The sequence below is a fragment of the Artemia sp. Qi Xiang Cuo genome, chromosome 4, assembly GCF_049724085.1.
Source record: "Artemia sp. Qi Xiang Cuo chromosome 4, ASM4972408v1, whole genome shotgun sequence".
NCBI lineage: Eukaryota > Metazoa > Arthropoda > Branchiopoda > Anostraca > Artemiidae > Artemia > Artemia sp. Qi Xiang Cuo.
The window spans coordinates 55,981,998-55,996,283 of NC_142797.1; the positions used below are offsets into that span (position 1 = coordinate 55,981,998).

Genomic DNA, 14,286 nt, shown 5'->3' on the forward strand with positions numbered 1-14,286 from the left:
GCAATTTGCATTTGATTCTAAACGATATTTAGCCTATATTTAGACCGATATTTAAATGCAACGGGGTTAAGATATTCTAAATCAGTGTAAATGCTACATCAGGTTAATTTTTATATTGCTTTCAAATTAAGCTATTTCTTGTTTTGATTTCAGCTTGATACTAACAAATAGCACTGTTTGTTTATATTTCACTATCAAGAACGGTTTGGTTCTGCGTTCAAGTGGCTCGAAAATTTTTCAATTCTTTGCAACAGGTAAGCGAAAAACTGTATTTTTTAGTCTAGAGTAAAAAATAACTAAAAATAACAAGAAGCAAGAGACAATATAAAGGTAAGGGTTTGCTTGCAGTGATAAAGTGAAGTCAACATAGTCGTTAGATAGATTATATTAAGATTATTTCGAAATTTATTACGATTGTAATTTTAATCAAAGGTCAAAGTTCCTTTGAATCTCACCTAAAATTCTCTGAAATTAGTCTAACCATCAACATGGTAATTTCATAGCTATTATGCAACAAAATGTGAATGTTTGTATAAAACTTTTCCCTGTTCAAGGATAGGGTATTAATTCCTTCAATTGACATCACTACTGACTATGAATTGCATACAAAAACCAAGGCTACTTTTATATATTTTTTTAACGTTCAATGAAACAAAACTACATTTAAAAAAAAACAACTCTGAGGAAAAAGGAGATAATTTTCATTCCTGGAAATTGTCTATTAAAAGCCTGGATGGGCTGAATTTGCACTTCAGAGTTGATAAAAACATAAATAAATAAATAAAATATGAGAAGGTTGGTGAGAAACAGGAATCAGCATATCGAAACGGTAAAAACAAAGAAGTAAAACTTGCAGAATTTATAAAGGAATTAGATTAATTAAAACAAAAAGACAATAGTGACCTATGACTAAAAAATACAAAACACAATTTAGCAAAAGAAAAAAAAATGACCAAAAAAAATTTCCAAATTTGTAAAGTAAACAATACGCATGGGTACTAAAAAGGGAGCGGGGGAAGGGAAGGAGATTCACTTATTTAATTTCCCGCTCTTTATAGAGAAAAAATTTTAATATCTGTGGAAAATTTTATCAGGGTAAAATTGGGAGTTAGTTAATGCCATATCAGATATTTAATTTTTAAACGAAGTCACCAGACGCTGCATTGTAAGTGAAAACAGAGGCGTTATTATGGTTTTCAGTCCCCAGAAACAGTCAGGAGCCCCATCAGAAGCCACGCCCGGGGACAGTCACCCTTGCCTTCCTAGCTATGCCATTAAGTGACGCTAGTAGTTTTTAGTCCCTATCTTCTTATGCTGAATCTAGCAAACTAATCAGAGGTGGTTGAAGATCCAATTCTTATCTGTTTCCTCATTGTCTTAGAGCAAAATATTATGTGCCATCTATAATAGAACAGTGTTTAGCTCAAGGTATCCTGAATTTAATGAGTATATCAGGAACACTGCGGACAGGTAATATTTATCATTTTTTTTTTTTTTTTTATTGTATGTTAGAGGCAGTCATTATATATGTCCGATATTAATGAAGCATTTGAATTAATTCATAGAATCTAATTTTGAACTATACGCGCCATCTTTATGATAAGTTATGACGCTAAGTGGTGAGATCTTGATCTAGCCTAGCATCATATCATCATGCTTTATCACAGCCTAATTCAAAGTCAGTTTCGAAAAAAAAAAAAAAAAATCAGATATTTTTGAGCACTTAACTTTACAAACTCAAAAATTAAATTTTTAACTAGGGAGCACTAGTGACATCAGTTCATAGGGGGAGGGGGGAAATGCATTTTCTGAGACATTTGGGTGGAATTTTTTAATTTTTCAATAAAAATATTTTAAAGCCTAGATGCTTAGGCTATACGTAAGAATCTAGCCTCTTATTTGTCTTTTGGTTTAAAAAGTAGTTAGAAAACTAGTTCGATTTGAACTTATGTTTGGCCCTCAGCTCTTACAGACGTAGTATTTGAAACAATATCTTTTAAGAGGGTAAAAGGAATTTTAGGCTTAATACTTTTGCATTTGCATCTTTGGTTCAGGTAGTCCAACGAATTCATCTTCAATGGAACATCTCACGCAAGGAAAATCCCCTTTCCTCAAAGAGAGAAAACACTTACTGATTACTGAGGTCCATAAAAACATGTATTTTCCCGATATCCCATTTAAACGGCTTACTTATTCATGTTTATATTCGTAAACAAAAATGTATGAGTGTCTGAGATCCACAATGCATAGCCAATGTTTCTTTACTATCAGAGGCAACGCTATGGCGTTGCCTATAGTAAAGGCCATACGGCTCCAATGTTTTATTAATATCTTTTTTCCCAGAGGCACTTCATATGTAAGGGGTCGTCGTAAAAACTTCAAAGGGGGCTCATTCGATTGGAAATCAAAAGTTCAGGTGCCCTTTTTGAGGGTAAAAAGTGATTGGAAGGCAACTAACACCCCTTCCACGCCCACCATTTCCCACAAGACATCCAATCAAAATTTTGAGATAGCCATTTTATTCTACATAGTTGATTTCCATATAGGAATTATGTTTTTAAGGAGGACACTCCCCCCCCACATCTCTCAGGGAAGGGGTTGTAAGTTATACGCTGGGGGCACATAAGGTTTTTATAGAAAGCTTTGTCTTAGAAACTTCAAAAAGGATTCATTCGATTGGAAATTCAAAGGGCTAGTGCCCTTTTTAATAGTCAAAAGTGATTGGGGGGCAAATAACCCCCCCCCCCCCTCACGCCCACCTTTTCTCCCAACATACACAATCAAAATTTTGAGATGGCTATTTTGTTCAACGTAGTTGAAAATTCTGGAAATTAGGTCTTTAAGGATGATAACCCTCACCACACCCCTCAGGGAAAGGGTTGTAAGTTATGCCCTTGGGGCATATAAGGTTTTCATAGAAAGTGTTGTCGTAGAAACTTAAAAAAGGGCTCATTCGATTGGAAATTTAAATGGCTAGTGCCTTTTGTGATAGTCGAAAGTGATTGAAAGGCAACCAACACCCCTTCCATGCCCACCATTTCCCCAAACATATCCAATAAAAATTTTTAGATGGCCATTTTGTTCAACGTTGTTGAAGGTTCTGAAAATTATATCTTTGAGCATGATACCCCTCCCAGAGTCTTTAGGCCAAGGGTTATAAGTTATGTCCTAGGGGCATATATGGCTCTTATGGAAGGAATGCTCGAAAAAACTTTAGACAGAGCTCATTTGAGCGTCAAAAGATAACGGAGGGTAACCAGCCCCCCACGCCTTTTTTCAAATGCATCCGATAAAAATTTTGAGATAGCTATTTTGTTAAAAATAGTTCAAAGATCATATAACAAAACTCCGGATAACGTCACAACCCCCCAGGGTCCTGGGAAAGGCGTTGTAAGTTATGCCCTGGGGGCATATAGGGTTCTTATGGATGGGATGCTCGTATAAACTTCAAAGAGGGCTCATTTGATTGGAAATTGAAAGTTCTAGTTCACTTTTTAAGAGTTAAAAAAGACTGGAGGGTACCTAGCCCCCCCCCTCCATGCCTTTTTTAATCAAACCCATTCGATAAGAACTTTGAGATAGCCATTTTTTTTTAAATATTTCAAAGACCATATAACAAAAATTCCGGGGTCGACACAGCCCCCCCAGGGCCCGAGGGCAGGCGTTGTAAGTTATGCCCTGGGAGAATTTATAGTTCTTATGGAAAGGATACTCCTAAAAACTTCAGACATGGCTCATTTGATTGGATATTGAAAGTTCTAGTTCAGGTTTTGAGAGTCAAAAGAGATTGGAGGGCAACTAACCCCCCCCCTTCCCCCAATCCCCCTTTGCCCCAATTAAATCTGATAAAAATTTTGAGATAGCCATTAAGTTAAAAATTGTTCAAAAGTCAGATAACAAAAACTCAGATGTCGACACAACCCTCGGGGCCCGGGGGCAGGCGTTGTAAGTTATGCCCTTGGGTATGTATGATTCTTATTAAAGGGATGCTTGTATAAACTTCAGAGAGGCCTCATTTGATTGTAAATTGAAATTTCGAGCTCACTTTTTAATATTCAAAAGAGATCCGAAGGCAAATTGGCCCCCCCCCCCCCCCCATGCCTTCTTTTTCTAAACCCATCTAATGAAAATTTTGAGTTAGACATTTTGTTAAAAATAGTTCAAAGGTCGGATAAGAAAAACTCTGGTGTCAATAAAACCCCCCAGGACCTGGGGGAAGGCGTTCTAAGTTATACCCTAAAGGCATGTATGGTTCTTATGAAAGGGATGCTCGTATAAACTTCATAGAGGGTTTATTTGATTGGAAATTGAAAGTTCTAGTTCATTTTTCAAGAATCATGAGCGTTAAGGGCAACTAGCCCCCCACGCCCTTTTTTTCCCAAAACCATCCACTACAAATTTTGAGATAGCCAGTTTTTTGAAAATTGTTCAAAAATTAGATAACAAAACTCCGGTGTCAACACAGCCCCCCAGGGCCCGGGGGGTAGGCGGTGTAAGTGTTGTCCTGGGGGTGTATATGGTTCATATGAAAGGGGGGCTCGTATAAACTTCAGAGAGGGCTCATTTGTTTGGAAATTGAAAGTTCTAATACACTTTTTAAGAGTCAAAAGATATCCAATGGCAACTAGCACCCCTCCCTACACATCCTTTTTTCCAAGCCCATTCGATAAAATTCTTAAAATAAGCCATTTCATTAAAATAGTTCAAAGGTCAGATAAGAAAAACTCTAGTGTCGACGCACCCCCCCAGGGCCTGGAAGCAGGTGTTGTAAGTAATGCTCTGGGGGCATATATAGCTCTTATGGAAGGGATGCCCATATAAACTTCAGAGAGGCTCATTTGATTGGAAATTGAAAGTTCTTGTTCACTTCTTAAGAGTCATAAGAGATTGGAGAGCAATTAGCCCTCCCCCCTCTCCACGCCCTAAATGCATCAGATAAAAATTTTGAAATGCATATTTTGTTGAAAATAGTTCAAAGTCCAGATAACAAAAACTCCGGTGTCGGCACAGCGCCCCAGGGCCCGGGGATAGGGTTTTAAGTTATGCCCTGGGGGCATATATGATGGTTATGGAAGGGATGCTCGTATAAACTTCATAGAGGGCTCATTTGATCGGAAATTGAAATTTGTAATTCATTTTTTAAGAGTCAAAAGTGATCGGAGGGCAGATAGCCCCCCCCCCCCCCATACTCCCATTAATTTTTTTCCCAGAGGCACTTCATATAGAAGGGGTCGTTGTATAAATTTCAAAGGGGGCTCATTCGATTGGAAATCGAGAGTTCTAGTGCCCTTTTTAAGAGTCAAAAGTGATCGGAGGGCAACTAGCTCCCCCTCCCTCCAAGCCCTCTTTCCCCAAATACATCTGATAAAAAATTTGAGGTAGCCATTTAGTTAAAAATAGTTCAAAGATAATATAATAAAAACTCCTTTACGTGAGGCCATTTTGTTAAAAATAGTTCAAAAATCAGATAAGAAAAACTCCTGTGTCAACGCAACCCCCCAGGACCCGGGGCAGGTGTTGTAAGCATTGCTCTGGGGGCATATATGGTTCTTATGGAGGGTATGCTCCTATTAACTTCGGAGAGTGCTCATTTGATTGGAAATTAAAAGTTCTAGTTCATTTTTAAAGAGTCAAATGATATCGAAGGGCAACTATCCCCCTCTCTCCATGCCCTTTTTTCCTCAAACCCATCTGATAAGAGCTTTGAGATAGCCATTTTTAAAAAAGTAGTTCAAAGATTATATAATGAAAACTCCAGGGTCGACACAACCCCCCAGGGTCCGTAGGCCGGCGTTGTAAGTAATGCTCTGGGGGCATATATAGTTCTTATGGAAGGGATGCTCGTATAAACTTCGGAGAGGGTTCATATGATTGTAAATTGAAAGTTCTCGTTTACTTTTTAAGGGTCAAAAGAGATCGGAGGCCAAATAGCACCATCCCCCTTCCTTCACTCGCTATTTTTCTCAAACCCATTCTAATAGAACTTTGAGAGAACTTTTTTTCAAGATGGTTCAAAGATCATGAAACGTAAACTCCGGGCTCGACACAATCCTTCAGGGCCCGGGGTAGGCGTTGTAAGTTATGCCTGGGGGGATATACAGCTGTTGTGGAAGGGCTACTCGTATAAACTTCAGAGAGGGCTCATTTGATTGGAAATTGAAAGTTCTAGTTCTCTGTTTAAGAGTCAAGAGATTTAAGGGCTACTAGCCCGCCCCTACGCCCTTTTTGCCCCAAACCCAGCCTCTACAAATTTTGAGATAGCCAGTTTTTTGAAAATTGTTCAAAAATTAGATAACAAAACTCCGGTGTCAACACAACCCCCCAGGGCCCGGGGGGTAGGCGTTGTAAGTGTTGTCCTGGGGGCGTATATGGTTCATATAAAAGGGAGGCTCGTATAAACCTCAGAGAGGGCTCATTTGTTTGGAAATTGAAAGTTCTAATACGCTTTTTAAGAGTCAAAAGATATCCAATGGCAACTAGCACCCCTCCCTACACATCCTTTTTTCCAATCCCATCCGATAAAGTTCTTAAAATAACCATTTCATTAAAAATAGTTCAAAGGTCAGATAAGAAATACTCCGGTGTCAACGCAACCCCCACGGGCCCGGAAGCAGGTGTTGTAAGTAATGCTCTGGGGGCATATATAGCTCTTATGGAAGGGATGCCCGTATAAACTTCAGAGAGGCTCATTTGATTGGAAATTGAAAGTTCTTGTTCACTTTTTAAGAGTCAAAAGAGATCGGAGAGCAATTAGCCCCCCCACCCTCCACCCCCTAAATGCATCAGATAAAAATTTTGAAATGGATATTTTGTTGAAAATAGTTCAAAGTTCAGATAACAAAAACTCCTGTGTCGGCAGGGCCCGGGGATAGGGACAGCGCCCCAGGGCCCGGGGATAGGCTTGTAAGTTATGCCCTGGGGGCATATATGGTTGCTATGGAAGGGATTCTCGTATAAACTTCATAGAGGGCTCATTTGATTGGAAATTGAAAGTGGTAATTCACTTGAGTCAAAAGTGATCGGAGGGCAGCTAGCCCCCCCCCCCCACATACTCCAATTTATTTTTTTCCCAGAGGCACTTTATATAGATTCAAATGATATCGGAGGGCAACTATCCTCTCCATTCCCTTTTTTCCTCACACCCATCTGATAAGAACTTTGAGATAGCCATTGTTTAAGAAAGTAGTTCAAAGAATATATAATGAAAACTCCAGGGTCGACACAACCCCCCAGGGTCCGTAGGCCGGCGTTGTAAGTAATGCTCTGGGGGCACCGGGCGAAAGTGTCCGGTGCTCTCTGATTTAAGGGAAAATTACTTACATGGGATTGTTTTGCTGCTTCCTAAAATCTTACAAAGTAGTAATCCAACCACAATATTTCGTATTGGTGCGTACATAGAGAAGGGATTAGAAAGAAGGAATAGTTTTTACAATTAATTATTATTAATTATATGGAATTAAAATTATTTTCTCGATAATTTTACCATAAGGTATTTTTCGCATTACAGTAAAAGCCTAAAATAAACAATCATAGCAAATAACATACAACAAGTAATAATATAAACAAATAAATAGATCTTAAAGTGACTAATCCTTAGATTGAATAGGAAAATCAAGCTTAAAACGAAAAAAAATATTTTGCCATTGAAGTATAAATGAAACTTAAAACGAACAGAAATTAAATAAACAATCAATGAGAACAAACATACAATAGACATTAATGTAAATTAATAAATGAATCTTAAAACGAGTGAAATTTAAATTGAATATACAAATCAAACTTGGAACGAACAGAAATCACCACAAACAAGAGTTTGGGTTTCGCCTCCTTCTCTTACTATACAAGTCTAAAACCTACTGCGCCATTGGCGCTTTCCTGAAAACTATAAGCGCCTTGAACAGTCTTGGAAAGTATAAACAACATCAAATTGAATATTTGATGTGTATTGATATTAACTGTTGAAAGATCCATCATCTAAATATTTTTTTTCATTTTTTTTTTTTTTTTATTTTCATTGATTTACTAAATTTAAAATAAATTTTTTCTATTATAAATCGTCTCGTTAGACGCCCCAATCAGGCAGTCGGCTTTTGGTTTTTTTTTATCATTGCCGAAGGGGGTAGTATCCAACCTCTGGTTTGCAGTTAAGCTATATTCCCCTCGAGCAAATTTCAAAAGAACTAATAAATTAAATTGAATATTTGATGTATAATGATATCAATATCTGAAAGCTCATCAGTTCAAAATTTTACTATAATTTTAATGTTTATTTTCAATATTAAGTGCAAAAGAAGATGTTTGTAATAAAATTCAGTAAGGTTTTCAGTAAAGCGCTAATGACGCAGTAGGTTTTAGGCTTTTACTGTGAGAGATGGAGGCGATACCCAAACTCTTGTTTGTTGTGGTTTTTGTTCCTTTCAAGATTTATTTGCATATTCAATTTATGTTTCACTCGTTTTAAGATTTATTTGTTCATTTACATTAATATTTATTGTATGTTGGTTTGCATTGATTGTTTATTTAATTTCCGTTCGTTTTAAGTTTCATTTATACTTCAATATCAAATTTTTTTTTCGTTTTAAGCTTGATTTTCATATTCAATCTAAGTATTACTTGCTTGAAGATCTATTTATACATTTATATTATTACCTGGTTTATGTTATTTGCTATGATTGTTTATTTAATTGTTGTTCGTTTTGGGTTTCATTTATTCTTTAATATAAATTTTTGGTCGTTTTGAGTTTGAATTTTAACAGGTATTTGTATCTACTGAGCTCAAGTTTAAAATGGCCTTTACTTTTCTTTGAAAAACTTATTTTTCGGAAAGTTTTTTTTTTAAATTAATATTTATAAGTGAGCAATAATTGTGTATATATGTATAAATATATTCTATTTTTCGAAAACGGCACCATATTTTTTCGGGAAAATTGGCATCTTGGGATATTCTTGCATAAAAAACGATCTAGATAGGTTGGAAGTCTGAGAAAATTTGTTCAGAGCCTTAATTTTGGTTTTTGCAAATGACGTCATGTACTATGTTAGAACATCATATAAGCATTTCTTATGACATTGTATATGGCATCATACGAGGCATGTTTTTTAAGTAAGTACCGTTTTGGAATTAAAAAAAGACGTGCAAAGATATCGCAATAATTTTACTTTTACATGAAAGCCTATACCTTAATCTACGTTTCTATATAATTTCCGTGAATATTGAGGCACTTGACATAACGTGGCACCAGTTTTGAATACTCTCCTCATAAAATTCTTCCGCCTGACTTGTTAACCACTGCATCAAAACTGTTTTGACTTCGTTATCGTCTTGAAGACGCTGACCACCCAGGTGTTTCTTCAAGTGCAGGAACAAATGATAGTCGCTGGGTGCCAGATCAGGGCTGTATAGAGGATGATCTAGAGTTTCCAATTTAAGAGATTTGATGAGATCTTTGGCCCGATTAGCCACATGTGGACGGGCATTTTCATGCAGTAAAACGATGCGCTTACTCAACTTGCCACATCTTTTGTTCTTGATTGCACGACGCAGATTGTTCAATGTCTCACAATAAGACGCTGCATTGATTGTCTCATTACGAGGCAGAAACTACACTAGCAATACTCCTTTTTTGTCCCAAAAAACTGTGCATATGATTTTCCAGGCAGAAAATGTTTGCTAAACTTCACTTTTTTGGGTGATGATGAATGTCGCTATTCCATGGATTGTTGTTTGGATTCTCACCCATTTCTTTACCATTCCATCACTCATAATGTTTTGTCAGTAAACTTCACAGATCTCATGATGAATATTGATCATTTTTACGCCTTTAGCACTAAGAAATCATATAACTGCCCTTACTTCACAATCTGTAGGACTCACGATTGTCGGAATCATCTGTAACAATCAGTAAACCACGTATAAAATTAAAATCAGACTGTAATTGTTTCAATGCGTAGACAAGAGATATAGGTTACCAGCGCGCATGCGCAGAACGACGACCGTAGCGCTGTGGTGGCGAAATCGCAAAACGGTACTTACTTAAAAAACATGCCTCGTATAAGTATTTTCTTATCTGATGTCATGCATAGCATAAATAAGACTGTTTAGTTTCCAACGCAACGGTTACTCATATAATATAATGTCTGTTGGAAGGCCCACAAAATTAAAATTTGCAGTTGCAGTTACCATAAATGATGATTCTTTGGAACCCACATCTGAACTTTCAAACGTGATAAGATTTGAAATTTGACAACCTGGACTCTCAACTGTGACAACACTAATACGGGCAGCTAAAGTAAATACCATTGCTAAATTGTCTGAATTATTCAAAATACAAAATCGTGTCAAAAATACAAAATGAAGAGCAAAGACACGGGCGGTTAGAAGATATACGAAAACGACAACTAGAGCATGTTAAAAATGAAAAGTAAAGACACACGCAGTTAGAAGAATGGATAAGGTCATCAATGCCTACCATACCTTTGTATGGTAGGCATTATATATATATATATATATATATATATATATATATATATATATATATATATATATATATATATATATATATATATATATATATATATATATATATATATATATATATATATATATATATATAGTGAGTGTGTGAGTGAGTGAGTGAGTAGTATATATATATATATATATATATATATATATATATATATATATATATATATATATATATATATATATATATATATATATATATATATATATATATATATATATATATATATATATATATATATATATATATATATATATATATATATATATATATATATATATATATATATATATATATATATATATATATATATATATATATATATATATATATATATATATATATATATATATATATATATATATATATATATATATATATATATATATATATATATATATATCAGACCGAAATCTGATGAATGCTGACATTCACTGGGGAAATTCCGAAATAAGGATAATTAACAAATATTTCAGACATACACTAAGCGACTATGTATTTGTTGACGTTCATCATGCACTAATTGTGAGTATTGAGCATTTCTGAGATTTATATTTCTGAGATTCTAACCTAATTTCTAGCTCATTTCTGAGATTTATGACCTAACTTGTAACCATCAAAGCTTGCACAAGACTGACAAAGCTGACTTGTCAACAAACACATTGTCGCTTGGTGTAATATTTGTTAAATATCCTTATTTCGGACTTTCACATTTTAAATGTTTTAACTTTTTTAAGTTTAATGAATCGAAAATTATTAAGACTTTAAGGAATAAATATTAGCATATTTATATTAAACTGACAATGTAAATTCATTTGTATTTTTTTCAGCAAAGTGCAAATTATGGTCTGGTCTTGAGAAGGCATGGGGGATGTCAGCCCTACTCATGTTAATTTCTGCTCGTTTTGAGTTTGAATCGGCTATTTATTGTAATTTCTGTTTGTTTTGTGTTTTATTTATTTATTGAGGGTAATTTTTGGTAATTCTACGCTCGGTAGATTATTCAATTTGATTTCTGCTCATTTTTGGTTTAATGGCGTTCTTTATTTTTCTTTGAAAAACTTATTTTGTGGAAAAATTTTTCAAATTAATTTCTGTTTGTTTTTATTGACATGGTCTTTTTAATGGGAACCATTTGTAAGTTGGAGAAACTTTTTCAACAATTTTTAAGAACATACACCGTTTTGAAAATCTTGACGCAAATAGTATTGTTTAATTTAGTTTTATACCTCCTCTACTTTACCTGAAGAATAGAACTTAATATTATTCCCCAAAAATTCTATCTATGCTCTTTGACAACCTGATACACTTACACTCCTTTGGTTTAGTTAAATTGTCAATTTTATACCATCATTTGTTCTTGGGATATTGCTGAGATGTCTTATTGGCAACCACCATACACACCGTGCCTCTTGATTTAGTTTAAAGCAACATTTAGTTTTAAGTTATAATGGACAAATTTCATAACTGTGGTGGCTAACATACCCAATATCCCTAGAGACATAGTTACGTTCTGGACCGTTCAACTATGATGAACAAAATGGTTGTTTCAAACTTTTGATTGGAAGCTTTTGTAAAACTATGAGCTAGGGAGGAGGGTTTGCTTGGCCTCCAATCAGTTTTTACTCTTAAAAATGGCACTGGAACTTTTAATTTCCAATCAAATTAGTTCCTTTAAAAGTTTCAATGATATTGTTAGCTATGATAGAGTAGCGCTGCCTTTGATATTGCTTATATGCCCTTTTTGGAAACCTGCTTGCATATAGTCTTTTCGTTTAATTGAAACTCCCCCTAAACGTTCACGAAAAGTTTCACCTTAATACCCTTAGGGTCATTAGTTACAGTAACCGTAAAGTAGTATTAAAAGTATACACATAGTGCCTTCTAGTTAGTTCAAAATCCACCACGACTTACCCTGAAAGGTCTAATTGAATAATTTATGTCGCTCCTGAGATATTGCTTCGTCACCCTTTTGCCATTTTACATGATCATAGTTCGTTATAATTTAGTTTAACATCAGCCTAAATGTTCCTTGTAAGCTAAAATTTAAAGCTTAATACCATCAACCGTTCCTGAAGCATTGATGATACGATCCCGTAGAAACCTTTGTTGGCATAGTGTGTTTCGATTTAATTCAATACAGCTTCAATAAAGCCCAAAATTTTCGCCTTAATACCCTTAGCCTTAGTAGCAGTAGCAGAAACACCGGTTGTAATAGTAGTAGCAGAAGTAGAAGAAGCAGTATCTCCCAAAACAAGGCATGCAAGTTTCACCTTAACACACAAAACTGCTACTAAGATATTACTGATATGCCCTTTTGACAACAGATGGTGTGTTGTGATTAAGATCACCTTCCCCTCTAAAAATTCCACCTTCATACCCATAGCAATAGCTGTAATAGTAGTCACAGTAGTAGTGTTAGTGTTAGTAGTAGTATTAATAGTATTAGAACTAGTATTGGAAGCAGCAGAAGTATTAAAATATTGCCTTTTGGTCAGTTGACCATGCCTCCCATCAAGTACTTGAAGTTTCAATTCAATACAATTAGCGATTGCTGTGACACTGCCGGTATGTCCTTTTGATAACCTATATATTCATATACTTCTTAATATTTTCATCTTAATGCTCTTAGCCTTACAAGTAGTTGCAATAGAAGTAGTAGCTGGAGTAATAGTAGTAGTAGAACTAGTAAATGTAGCAGTGGTAGTAGTAATAGTAAAAGCGTGCACATAGTGCCTTTTGGTCAATTGGTCTTCCCTTTTAAGTATTCTCTGAAAGTTCCAACTTAATACCCAAATCAGTTCTTGAGATACGCTCTTTTGACTACCTGAATGCACATATTTTCTTTTGATTTAGTTCAAATTTGCCCTCAACATTCTCTCAAATTTTCAGTTTCATAGACTTAGCCTTAATAGTACTAGTATCACAATAAGTTGTGGTGGTAGAAGGAGAGGTAGTAACAATATTAGTATTGTACTAATGGTAGCAGCAACAGTAGTAGTAGCAGTATTAATATCAGTAGTAGCAAGTACAAGTTTCCTTTCGGTCAGCTGAACATCCCCCTCATGATGCCCCGGAAGTTTCACCTTGACGCGGTAAGCCGTTCCAAAAATATTCCTGATGTGCCCTTTTGACTCTCTTTTCATGTTAATACTCTTGCAATTTGTTGCAATTGAAGTAGTAGTAGGAGCTGTTTAGTAGCAGTAGTAGTAGTAGTAGTAGTAGTAGTATCAGTAAAAGTAGGAGTGGTAGTGGTGTTAGTAGTGGTTTGTACATATTACCTTTTTGTCAGTTCATCTTTGCCTTTAAGTATTCTCTGAAAGTTCCAACGTAACACCCAAATCCATCCTTGAGAGACGCCCTTTTGACAATCTTCATGCACATAATGTGTTTTGATGTAGTTCAAATTATCCCTCAATATTCTGTCAAATTTTCACTTTCATACGCGTATCTTTATTTGTACTAGAATCATTGTAGTAGTGGTAGTATTAGGAACAGTAGTAGCAGCAGTATTAACAGCAGTAGTAGCAGGTCCATGTTGCCTTTCGGCCAGTTGAACATCCCACTCATGTTGCCCCATAAGTTTTCTTTTGATGCGGTAACCCATTCCAAAAATATTGACCATACGCCCATACCAGCAATCTGTATGCACACATTATGTTTTGATTTAGTTCAATTTTCCTCCAAACGTTTCCTCAGATGTTTATTTCAATATCATCAACCTTGGGAGTACTCGCTACAGAAGTAGTCGTTTTAATAGTAG

At 35.4% G+C, this 14,286-nt stretch overlaps 1 protein-coding gene across 1 annotated transcript in view; it reads left to right on the forward strand.

Annotated features, from left to right (window-relative positions):
- The first annotated feature begins 1,377 nt into the window (after positions 1–1,377).
- The window catches only part of LOC148953261 (copper homeostasis protein cutC homolog), a 55,089-nt gene continuing 42,180 nt past the window's right edge, over positions 1,378–14,286 (forward strand). Inside the window, exon 1 of the mRNA XM_089087592.1 lies at positions 1,378–1,470. The gene's annotated coding sequence lies outside the window, so the exon portion shown is untranslated. The remainder of the gene's footprint in view (positions 1,471–14,286) is intronic.